Genomic DNA, 13,517 nt, shown 5'->3' with positions numbered 1-13,517 from the left:
TTTAATTCACCTCACCATATTGGTTTATATTGAAATGACGTTTACGTTTTAATTCAGCACGATTTTTAACAATAAAATGAAAGTTTTTTTTATTTGTTTTCCTTATAAAGTTAAATTTTTGGTAATAATAGAAATTCCAGCAAGGAAAAATGTGTTAATTACTTGAAAATATTTATTAATAATTTATTTTATTTTTGTGTGTTTAACACTTTTCTTTATTGACTGTTATGGAGTAGGAAGTAACCCAAATTATTTAATAAGGCTTGTATAAAAAAAAGTTTCATATTTTAATGAAAGAAAATTTATTAGAAATTAGAAAATTATTTAAATTAATAAATTATATCATAATAAATCAGCTGTTAATAAATATTTCCAAAAAACAATTTAATATGAGAAATAAAGAACCATTATTACCTTCTGTTAATATTATGTATTTTAAAAAGGTGTGTTATTAAAGCCAAAACAAATAAAAATTTTAGAATGCGTTTAAACACATTGAAAACAATATTGATTTTCAAAGATTACCACGCATTTATGTCAAAAACACAAATATTTTACAAATTGACAAATAATTGAGTGACAGACAAATTAGCAAGCCAACACCAATTGGCAAAAATATTTATTTATTAATAAATATTTAACAAAAAATAACATTTTACTTGACAAGCACAAAAACAACAGGTGAACCAAAAATTATAAACAATTTTTTCATTTAATTTTTTTTTCCCTTTTGTTTTAAACAGACAATTTGTCGTGAGCGTTAATAATTATTATTTCGGTTAAATCTCATATGAACTAGATTCTTTTATAATGAATATATTTTTAAATGTTTCTTTTTTGTGAGAAATTTGTGTGGGCTTTTAAAAAGTGTGTAATTTATGAAACACCTTTTTTCTTACTTTTTGATGATTTAGTTTAATGCTTATTTGTTATTTTTTTCATAATTGAATTGGTTATGACATGTTTTAACATGTTTAAGCCTGATAAATGGAGGAGTATCATGTGTTGGCTAATTGTCTTTAGACATTAATTGTCATTACAAGTGTAGGCTTTAGGTTTATGAGGGTATTTGAGAAAAAATTAAATCGTATTAGTATTAATAATAAATATGAGATATTATTGTAAGTACTTATGTATTCATAAGTAAATAATATTTAGAAATTTAACGATGAAGCTAAAAATTTATGCATGTACAGTGAGTGATTAAACAATGAAAACATCGTCCCCTTTAATTATTTTTCTAAATGAAAAATGGAATAGTTATACTGGCTTGATTTTTTTATTTAAGTAAATTTTACTATTTTTTGACAAAAACCTGTAATTCATAACTAAACTCCTAATTCCTTTCTATTGTTATGAATTATAATCTCAATTTGTATACAAATTGGACTTGGTTCATTTGCACACTAAGCTTATGATATAAACTTTTACTGCAACAGTTTTAAAACATTTAATTTAATTAAAAACTTAATTTTCATTTAATTTTATGCAAAATTCAAACAAATTAACTGTTTATTTCACTTGCAGTTATTTGAGAGCAAGATTAAAAGATGCAGAGCGAGAGAGAGGAAGGAGGAATAACAAATAACTAACGGAATCAATGACTGCAAAGCTACAAACAAACATATGTAATGTATGTATGTTTGTTTGTCTATATGACCACAATACAATCAATAATTGCACATTTATGGTGAGTGTTCATTTTTACAAGTAGTATTTTTATGTAGTTTGTTGACAAGTCTGGCCATAAAAAAACACTAAAAAATTATAATGATTAAATTGCAAAAGTGTCTGTTGTGGTGATTTTGTTAAAATAACTGAAAAGCCAGCAGTAAAAAATTAGAAAAAGCTAACAAACAACAAACAAAACGAAATCATTAAATTGTCAACAATTTAATTTGTTTTTCTTTTGCGAAATTTTTCTTTTTACAAAAACAACAAAAAAAATAACTTTTGGTTTTGTAAAAAAAACTAATATTATGTGGCAAATTTTGCGCTTAAACAAGCATGGGAATGTTGAGTGACATACAATTGAAGTTATTTAGAAAGATTTGTAATGGAGTTGAAAAATGTCGTTCAGTTTTAAGTGTAGGAAATATTTGTGAAATATTTGTTTGAAATAAAATTAAAAAAAGTAAATTTTTTGGCATAGAAAAATTCACATAGAACGGAAACTAGAAAAAAAAAACTTAAACAAACAAAATACTCAAAAAAATCTTACATACGAGTATTGTTTTTGTTATCACATTAGTTTTTTTACTTAAACAATTTTACATCGATTTCCAGCAAATTTAACTATTTTGTTTTGAAAAAGCTTGTTTCCCATCACACGAAAAGAATTTTACATCAATTATTTGTAAAAGATATTTTGGATTTGATTGAATTTTAGCCAAATCTTAGTCAAATAAAATGTTTACAAATGAGGAGCCGCAGAACAAAAGGTACTTTTTTGAAAATTTTAACATTTTGGGAAATTGATTCTTTCTAGAAGATTTCATCGAAAATATTATAAAAATACAAAAAAATCAATTTGGAAAAAAATTCGAAAAAGTTCCTTTTGTTCTGCGGCTCCTCAAATGTATAATGTTTTTATTATTAAATATTATTGCAAAGTAAAAAATGTGTTCAATTTTTAATAGGTGTCCTTCACAGATGCTTCCAAAATTTTACCCATTTCAGATTTAGCTTATTTGTTCTAAAATCCCAAAGCAGGAAATCGCAAACAATACCGATTTTTGGAATTAAATATTTTTTGTGAATTATAGGATTTATTTTTCTACAAATTGCAATAGTTTTTAACAATTAACTATTTATAAATACATAATCTATCTACATAATTATCAATCCTATTGCGAATCAATATTTCACATAAAATATCTTCCCTTTTCCCATTTTTCGTTTATCAACTTTGTTCACGTCAAAAAAATTCCCGCACATGGGAAATTTTTAGATGAAATTTTGTAAACAATAAACATCTGTTACGAACAAAATCAACTATTGTGAATGAAAAGTTAATTGGGAATATAACGATAGAAAATTTCCTTCTAGGCAAATGGATAATTTTTTAGCTTTTATTTTGTAACATTTGTACATTATAAATTTACTCAAAGTATTGTTAGCTGTGACCTTTTCCCATATTTCGGGCTACATACGAATTCCGAGCCAAAAGAACTGCTCATCTTTTGAGATCAAGAACGAATCAAGCCAATTTCGGATACTCTGTTATTTAGTTAAGAGTATCCCAGAGAGAGCGTTCTGCATCGATCGAAAGAAATAGTAGTCTAACGGGGCAAGTTCTAGACTATAAGGCGGGTGTTGCAAAACTTCCCAACCACTTCATTCTATATATGTACTTTTTAACAGGTATTGCTCGCTTCAAATAAATCAGTTGCGTTCGGTACAGGTTCCCTGTGATGGTCTGTTTTGGACCAAACAAATACAGAGCAATACCCTAACGCCATGGATATTTGGCTTTGGTATCGATTCGGCTGGTTGGCCGGACTTCACATACGATCACTTACACTCTGGAGACGGTTTGTGCTGTTGAGAAATAGTGATTTTGACAAGGAAGGCCCAGGCCAGCCAAAAACTTTGAAGACCAAGAATTGGAAGCATTACTACATGAAGATTGTTGTCCAATTTATTGCTCTCTCAAACGCTTCCAATTCTTGGTCTTCAAAGTTTTTGGCTGGCTTGGGCCTTCCTTGTCAAAATCACCATTTCTCAACAGCACAAACCGTCTCTAGCACGTTGAAACACATTCGGTGTGCATTATGCAAAACTTCCCGCATAATGTTCAATAACTAAACCAAATTTCTAATGATTGACTGATATGTACCCTTTAAAATGACATAAGTTTTCTTCTTGGACCAGCCCTCATTGGATGACCCCTACTCATGCAAAACATTGTATTGGAACTAGAAAAATAGGTTATGGAAGGGAGAAAAAGGCAATAGTCAACATGCAATACTAAGTCTTGCGAGTGTTGAAAGCGATCCTATTCTCATGACCCCATTCAGAGATTATCAGAAGGTCCCGTTTATGGGAGTTATTCATGTTTTGGCTCATTGCCCCAATCACCGACATTCTTGGTCTGATATTGAACGAATATGAATGCCAAATGTTGCTGTCATTTGTAAAACAATAGATCATAGACAATAACTAGATAGGTAACTGAGAGCCAAAAACCTAAGTCTGTTGTCAAAAACCTAATTCATGAGAATGTATTGCATGTATTTTGTTATTGTATCACCCGTATGTGTGAAAAGAGATTAATTTTTCCATATATATTACTCTCTCCTTCCGTTCTATGTGTTTATTCTATGGAATAGATAGTGTTGAATGTATGACGTAGAAGGTCGTTTAGAAAAATAAGGAATGGAGTAGGAGAAAGAACGGAATTGTCTGTCATTTATTCAGTTTGTTTTGCCAAATCACCATGGACGAATATAGCGTTCAACAACAAGTGCAAATATTAAAATTGTTTTACCAAAATGAGTATTCTGTTCGTACAGCATTACGCGCGCTTCACCCATTTTTGGGTGACTCCCATTTCTGTATAACAAACAAAATTGTCATATTTGAAACGATATCAATCGACATGAGATACAAGAGAGTTCAATGCATCCCGAAAGAGTCACTGTTTGGTGTGCGGTTTGGGCTAGCGGTGTCAATGGTCCATATTTCTGTGAGAACGACGTTGTCAATGGCGAGCACTTTATGCGCCAAGCACAGTGGCGCCATTTGAGTTTTTTCGTTGCAAAAATCATAACTTTTGAACCAAATAAGGTAATCAAAAAATTTAAATGGAATATGATAGATAATTGATCAGCCTATGAAATAAGTGTTTGAATGTGGTTCTACGCCTTTCAGGTGCCTACTTATGGGTTAGCAAAGTTGAAATTTTATGTAAAATAAAATATTTTTTAAAAATTTGGATTTTTTATGTTTCTTTTTAAAGGCTTTTATGATTTAAAATTAATCCAGAAAATATTAAAAAAAAAAATTTTTTGGAAAAAAAAAATTTTGTTGGTTTTTCACGGTTATATGTCAGTTTTGAAACCATCTTTTTTTCAAAATTTTACCTCTAGCAAAAAATGGGGCAAGGACGGGCAGCTGGAAATTTTTTTCATTAATCAAAGAACTTATTTTGAAAATATGGCAAATATAGAAATTGATAGTTTTTTATTTTCCTTCAAATTTGAGAAATATTGATAAAATGGATAGTAGGTAAATATCGATTAACCTGGACAAATACAAAGTAAACAGTACAATTTTTGTTTATTATATTCTTAATAAATATATATATCAATAGAATTAAAAATAATGACGATCCGCTACATAGTTTTCGACATATTGTATCTGAAAGCGGACCAAATTACTTCAAAATTGTCTGTTTTTTTGAAAACTGAAAATCAGTCAACATTAAGGGGCTATATCTGAGGGGCTATTTACTGTACAATAGGTTTATTTAATATTTTTTAGGGGGACATGGAATTTTTGATTTTTGCAACTACACTTGTTCTACGGGCGCCACTGTGCGACGATACCAAAACACAAATATTCGCGGTCAATAATATGCTAAAAGCCATCTTGCTGAAACCAAAAATCACTGATCTCCAAATTAGTCTCCGAAGAATTTAATAAAGGTATATAGCGAAATTTTCACTATTTTGATAGTAAATTGTTTCACAATTAAACAAGTAAGAAAGTATGGTCGGTCAAGCCCGACCATATAATACCCTACACTAAGAAAAAGAGCAAAAAAATTTTTCTTTTAAAATTTCAATAATTTATATTTTTGAGTGATTTTCGGAAGTGGGCCTTATATGGGAGCTATGACCAATTATGGACCCATCACTTTGAAATTAGGTCGTGTGATTTATGTCTTAATGGAAGTTATTTCTGTTGAATTTTGTGTATATACCTATATTTTTAGGAGATTTATGCACGTTTAAGTGATTTTCGGAAGCGAATCTATATGGGAGCTATGACTAATTATGGACCGATCGTAACAAAATTTGGGGACATGAATTTTGTATATATGAAACTTATTTGGAGTGGAATTTGTGGAGATACATATATAAATTAAACATGTATGACCGATAAAGTCCAATTTCGAGAGGACATTTGTATGGGGGCTAGGTGAAATAATGGACCGATTTCAGTCAGTTTCAATAGGCTTGGTCACTGGGCCGAAAAAATAATATGTACCAAATTTGATCGAAATATCTTCAAAAATGCGACCTGTACTCTGCGCACAACGTCTACTTGGACAGCCAGCCAGCCAGCCGACCAGACGGACGGACAGACATCGACTCAGAAAGTGATTCTAAGTGTTAGACCAATATTTTTGGGCGTTACAAACATCTGCACAAACGCATTATACCCTCCCCACTTTGGTGGTGTAGGGTATAAATATGTTGTTTACGAGTGTGGCGTTTAGTGGTTAAAATTTCCAAAGTTTGTACTAAATAAATGTCAATGGATGACAACTCAATACTTGACATTTTATTATTTGACAGACTTTATAACCTAAAATTCGTCCAGCCTTTATTTAAATAAACTATTTGTTCCGCATAAAGTAATAATTTCAAACACTCCAAGCAGGATTTTTAATATGTTATTCACATATTCTGCATAAAAATAAAGTTAATGGAACAAGGTTTTGTATTAAAATGACTTTGGAATAAATTTTTATTTTAATACTTTCAGAAGGTAAAACTAGAATAATTCGTTTAGTTAAATTTAGCTAACAAAAACATTAAAAAACAAAACCTAAAGTTTATTTAAAAATAAATATTTCCTGGTTTTTAAAAACTATCAAATTATTTTCAAAACTATTCTTCATTATGCAGACACATGCTTGTATTAACGAATATAAATAAATCACAATATAAAATTCGCATTTGAAAATAAATAAATTCAAGACATAAGGAAATTAATAAGGTGTTTTATAAAACCAAACAATATGTATTGAATAAAACAATACAAACAAATTTAAATGAAAATTGCATGAAATATCTCTGCTATAGGCCACAATGTAAAAAAAAATAATAATGACGAGTCATAAATATAATAAAAATTACGCATAAACTCACTCTATATGCTATGAAATAATAAAAATGAAGTAATGTTTGGGAACTTCGGAAATCAAAATTCCATTCAGAAAATAAATAAAACAAAAAGCAAGTACTTTCATTTTCTACAATAAATAAATAATGCCACAAACAAAATTTATAAAGAAGAAAAAAACACCAGAAACTAAATTTAAACACGTACGTACGTACTACTACCGCCTAAACTATAATAAATATTTATTTAAAGTGAAAAAACACTTAATATTGTGTTTTACAGCAAATAATAAATAAATAATTAAACTAAAGATGAGACTTTTTTCCCTAATGAACAAAATGTAATAATGAATGGTTTTGGGTGTGTTTTGTTAAAGATAAATAAATAAATTTGAGAAAGAAGCCACTTTACAGTTTACAAGTGGTTTGTTAATTCGTGCTGGGTTTCTGGTTCGTATGTGATTGGCATTTAATTAAGTTTAAAATTTAACATGTTTGTTTGCTTCATATTTCTTTGTCTGCCTGACTGTTTTTCTTTAAATTTGTATGCCTCATCTTTGCCTTTGTATTAGTTTATTTTGGAAAGGTCTGTGTAGTTTTGAAAAGAAATTTCACTTTCATTTAAAAATTTTAAACAGGCTGCTTGCTGCTGCTTAAAAGTGTTATTTCTTGAAAACATTTTTGGAATTTCTTATTAGTTCGTGTTTTCGTTGCATTGTAGTGTGTGGTAATAAAATGTTTTATTATCAATTTAGCATAAATTACAATATCATTTTATTTGTTTGAATTCGATCTTTAACAGCCATCAATCATAAAGCAGGGCTTTATTTATTTACATAAATATCTGGGGATAGATGAGTAATTTACTATTTGGGAAAATCTTTATAATTCTATCAGTTATATGTGGAAATTATTAAAGAAATTTATTGTAATTTATGCCAAAAGAGGTAAAATTCCTTGAAAAGAAATTTATTCGAATTAATTTTCACTCAAACGGATGGACAATAATTAATCGGCTTCTGAAAGTTCTCTAGAATTTTGTTCGCTTATAACTCAAAGAATGATTTCTGTATCTCTTAAGGTTTAATCGATTAAACGATGCCAGTCTGTCTGCTGAAATCAACTTTCCGAAACCCCCAAAAATCGGTACACGAGTCGAAAAATTTTTCAGAAGTCTACATTTTTGACACTTCTATAGAAAAATCGGTCCATTAGTTATGATCGAAAAATGTTAAATTCAGAAATACTTTCTAAGACTTTTTCTGGTGGGGTTTATTTAAGTCGCAGGTATATGCGAATAAGCAACAAACCATTAAACTTATCTTTAACTAAAAAATTGCGTGCCATTACTATAAAAATTAAAATGTTTATAAGCCTTTAATTATGAACCCATAGTCACAAAATTTAGTTGAGTTTTATTAGATTACTATTGTTTGTCCAAGAAAGAAAAGCCATTAAAATGGAACTACTCACAGCAGAACAGAACTCCACATCATCGTTACAACAACGTCGAAAAACAAGTGAAGAAAAATATAGCTAGCTCGGTTGAATATGCAGCTGCACATGGCAATACACGAGAGACCTACAGTTAAACGGATCAAAACTCGCGACCACACCAAATATAAGGGCCAGAGATGGCAACATGCTCACCGACATAGAAGATCAGCTTGGACCATGAAAATAATTCTTCGAGTCACCACCTCTGGCAACAGACTCACACAGTCCACCTTCTCAGCGACAAATCAGAAGAAATCCAAGAAGAGACATCTCCAAAACTCCACCGACAATCGAAGAAGTAAAAAGATCAGCTGCTAAGCTCAAGAACAATAAAGGAAGCTGGTGGTCCCGACAATATACCATCCGAGTAATGTCAAAGAAGCGTGGATATCATACAGATTCCCTAACGAATGGAAAGAAGGCGTAATAAAAACACTACCCAAAAAGGGTGACCTAACCGAAAGTACAAACTGGAGAGGCATAACTGTTGAACACCATCCAGAAGATTAGCACAATGATCATCTTAGACCGAATACCGCCGACCATTGAAAAATCTCTTCGGAATGAACAGAGTGGATTTAAACCGAATCGATCATGTGTAGATCCAATCAATACATTGCGCAAAATAATCGAACAGTCCGCAGAATACAACTCCCCGTTATTCTAAGCTTTTGTGGAGTTCGAAAAAGCATTCGATACCATAAATAGACAGGCAATATGAATCCCATTTGTTTTTATAGTGCTCGACGAGGAGATTATTTATGTGTATGTAATTTGTAAATGTAAATCGGAATTCAAACGAAGAAATATGATCGTTTTAAAAATGTAACGTACCCAATGAGTCCAACTTTGGGGACCCCTGGCCGCGTCCCAGATGGGCTCATGAGGTAATAAACTTGACAACATTTCCTATTTGCGTATGTCAGATTTCATTCAAATCGGGCTTTGGGTTTAGAAGTTACAGATTTATTTCCCTCTATTTTTTTTCTATACCACTGTGCGGCATTCAATAAAAGCTCAGCATCGCCAAAACCAAGACGTTTTTCCGATCTATGTATATTTGAAATGATTTCATCGTTGGAGTCAAATCTCTTTCAGCAGAGACATTTCTTCAGGTTTGGAAACAATAAATAGTCACTCGGTGCTAAATCCGGAGAATAGGGCGGAAAGGGGAGCATATCGTAGACTAATTCATAGATTTTTGCCATGGAAACTGCACATGTGTGTATTCTATTGTGAGTAAATGCGACAGAAAGCTTTCTTCTACCCAAGTTATCATTCAAAATTTAAACCACTGAGCTATGTGAGATGCACTTTCAATCTCCGATAGGCCAAAACCCTATAGGGATTTTTTTTCAATTGTTTTGGGTGTAAAGACCTCAATTGGGATTCCAGAACATTCGGCACAATCTCTCGCACTTTCAATCTCCGACTGGCCAGCACCATATCGTCATTTTGTTCAATTGTTTTGGGTGTAGAGACCTAAATTGGGCTTCCAGAACGTTCGGCACATTCTTCAATTAATAAGCCACATCGAATTTCAATAAACTACTTTTCACCATTGAAATTGATGGTGCAGAGTTCCTTTATTTCAGTTCTGTTTTTGGGCAGACGAAATTCACATTTTTCATATTTCTCTTCAAGTCACGAGGTTGTTCAAATTTTGACAGGAGTCAACTGACAGATGACTGTTGAAAAGAGCAGTGTTGCCCTTTCAGTTAAGTGTCGGAAAAAGTAGCGGACTTATTGACCCGCCCTCTTAGTTACATATTTTTCAATGTAAGGGAAACAAATCAAGACTTCCTTTTTCCAAATTTAAAATATTTTTTTTTTTTGATTTTGTCATTCCGTTTATATTATATTGGTCGCAGAGCAAGAAAAGTATATAAATTCTGGATCTTGATCTTGCTATGTCCGACCATCTGTCTGTTGAAGGCACGTTAGAGCCTATTGGGAAGGAACCCAAGGTTAATCCTAAAAAAACTGATCGATTAGACTACAGTTTAGAACCAAGACATATCAAAATTGTTCTTTATTTGAACTCACTGTATTACAAATTTTAGAGTAACTGAATAAAGAGTTTGTAAGAATTGTATGTATTCAAAAAATAAAAAATAGCAAGAAACCAAAGTAAATTCAAAAAATACTTTGTTTACTTTATGGTTTTCAATATTTCACTAATCGTTTATTTAAACCTCATGCTATATATTTTTCATACACTTTTAATGAATTGAAACATTTGTTTTTATTTTATTTTGTTTATGAGTATATGTATGTTTTTTTTATTTCGAGGTTAAAACACTTTACAGCAATTTTATATTTGATCGTAAATTTTTGCCATTGTTATGCTAAACTGCTAAACTGCCAGAGTCTGTTAGTCTGCCTGTCTCTCTCACCACATACATATTTGTTATTAATAATTTTGACACAGTTTTATTATTTGTCATAAAATCTATGTAATGATTGTTGACAACATGTCAGTACAGATTTGTAAGTAAATTTGACATTTACTTAGCAAATCAAAAAAAACATATTGTTTAAGTAAAGTGATAAAATTCTGTTTTTTTTTAAAAGTTCCTTATGAGACAGGGTCAAATTTAATGGGACTTTCAAAACAAGTTATGTATTGTTTATAATGGTTACAATAAAAAAGTTATAAAAACATTAATATATTACCTTCCTAGTGTTTAAGGAAAATATTAATAAAAATCATATGAAATGCAGAGCTTTTCCGAGTCTACTATGGTTATATGTAGTTCATTAATTAGACTTTTAATAAAGATGTATACCCTTTACATTCTTTCACAGCCTATCTCGGTTGGGTCCGCCGATAGTTTCAACCATAGAGAATAGACATAGAGCGGAAACTTTCCTGTCAAAGACCTAACTCAGTTGTCAGAAACCTAAGTGGTGAGAATGTATTAGTAGATAAAAATATGTGAAAACAAAAACAACACTCGTATGTGTGATTATTTTGAGTAATTTTTTTATTTGTGTTTTTTTCTAGTTTCCGCTCTATGTTTCTCTACACAGAGAAAACAGATTCGTGATAGCAACCGAATTTGTTGCCAATCGAATGATTTTATCTTAGTAACCGAATTTTACAGTTGTGGCTACAAAATATTAGAAGGGGTAACAAAAGATTGGTTGCTTCAACCGAAATTCTTCTTTATCAACTGATTTTCTGTTGATAGAACCGAAAAATTCTATGTGTGCAACCGAATCATTCGATTGGCAACAAATTCGGTTGCTATCACGAATCAGTTTTCTCTGTGTATGGTTTCAAAATTATTCAGAGCTTGATACCGAAACATGACTTGAAAATAATTTTCAAAATTTTTTTATGAAAAACACTCAACAATTATTTGAAAACTGAGTGATTTTCTTATAAACATTTGAAAATTGTTTTCCAGTCGTGTTTCTGAATCAGGGCCTCAGATTATTTTCTAATGAATACTACTGAGTATTGCAAGTGTCCAAATTTTACAATTAAAATAATAATTCAGTAAGAAAATTGGTCTGTTCAATAATTATTACGAATTATTACAAATTTTCATTGAATTTACTACAAAAACTTGACAAAATTTTAAAAATGTATTATAGTTTTTCGTTACGGAACCCGAGTATCAAATTAATTAATTCAATTTGAGCTTAATTCACTAAAATCTTATTTCAGAATCAACAATTAATTACATAAATCAATTGCCAACAACAAATTCAAATGCTTTCTTTGAATAGAATTCATTCATTATTTAATCAATTCATAATAGAATTAATTCATAACAGAATTCATTTAGCGTTTGAATGAATAAATTTTTGTTAATTCAAATCTAATCCAAATTGAGTTAAAATACTTTTTCTTCATTCCCAATAAGCATTTTTACTGGAATTCAAGTTGAAAGCAAGTGTAATTTAAGCCTTGAATTATAAGCAAGCCATTGAATTACAGTTCAATTACACTTTATTTCAATAACATTCTCCAGTTAAAAGGAAACAGAAATTCAAGCCATATGTTTTTTGTTCAAATATTTTTCAAGTCAAATTCCAGCAAAATGTTCAAGTGCTTGAATTTTCAGGACTTTGGTGCTTATTGGGTTCAGTTTGCTTTTGTTTTTAATCATTTTCAAAATATCTTAATTCTATTTGTGAAAGATTTGAATTGAAGAACAATTTATTTATTCAATAGATCTGAATTGAAGAAAGCTTGAATGATTCAATAAGGAATTAATTCCATAAAGAATTAATTCTCAATGGAATGAATTCAATACGTTTCAGGTACTAAGTACATACATTAATTCGGGATGAATGCATTCATTCAAATTTAATTATGAATTAATACTATCAAACAAAGCTAATATTATGATGGAAAATATATGAAGTAGAAACATTTTTGGGAAAAAATTATAAAAAAAATTGTTTTAATAAAAAAAATTTCAAAAAAGTTTTTGGAGAAAAAAAAGTTTAACCATTTTAAAAATGTTTTTTTAATAAAAAATTTTGAAAAAGTTTTTTAAATAAAAAAATTATTTAAAAAAAAATTGTTATCTTGAATATTTCCAAGAAAAAATATTTTAAAAAAGTTTTTTTAATAAAAAAAATGTTAAGAAATTTTTTAAATAAAAAAATTTTAAAAGTATTTTTAGTAAAAAAAATTTTAAAAAAAGTTTTTTAATAAAAATATTTAAAAAAAAAAATTTTTTCTTGAACATTTTCAATTTCCGTTAAATTTCACATAAAATTATAAAAAAAATTTGAAAAAATTTTTTAGAGAAAAAAATGTTTAACCATTTAAAAATGTTTTTTTAATAAAAAATTTTGAAAAAAGTTTTTTAAATAAAAAAATTATTTAAAAAAAAATTGTTATCTTGAATATTTCCAAGAAAAAATATTTAAAAAAGTTTTTTAATAAAAAAAGTGTTAAGAAAGTTTTTTAAATAAAAAAATTTG

General features: G+C 29.5%; 1 protein-coding gene across 1 annotated transcript in view; it reads right to left on the bottom strand.

Annotated features, from left to right (window-relative positions):
* LOC135958370 (glutaredoxin domain-containing cysteine-rich protein CG12206-like) overlaps positions 1-13,517 on the bottom strand; it is an 89,625-nt gene that overhangs the window by 73,365 nt on the left and 2,743 nt on the right. The window lies entirely within an intron of this gene.

Source organism: Calliphora vicina, chromosome 4, assembly GCF_958450345.1.
Source record: "Calliphora vicina chromosome 4, idCalVici1.1, whole genome shotgun sequence".
NCBI classification, from domain to species: Eukaryota; Metazoa; Arthropoda; class Insecta; order Diptera; family Calliphoridae; genus Calliphora; species Calliphora vicina.
This window is presented reverse-complemented; position numbering and strand designations above follow the sequence as displayed.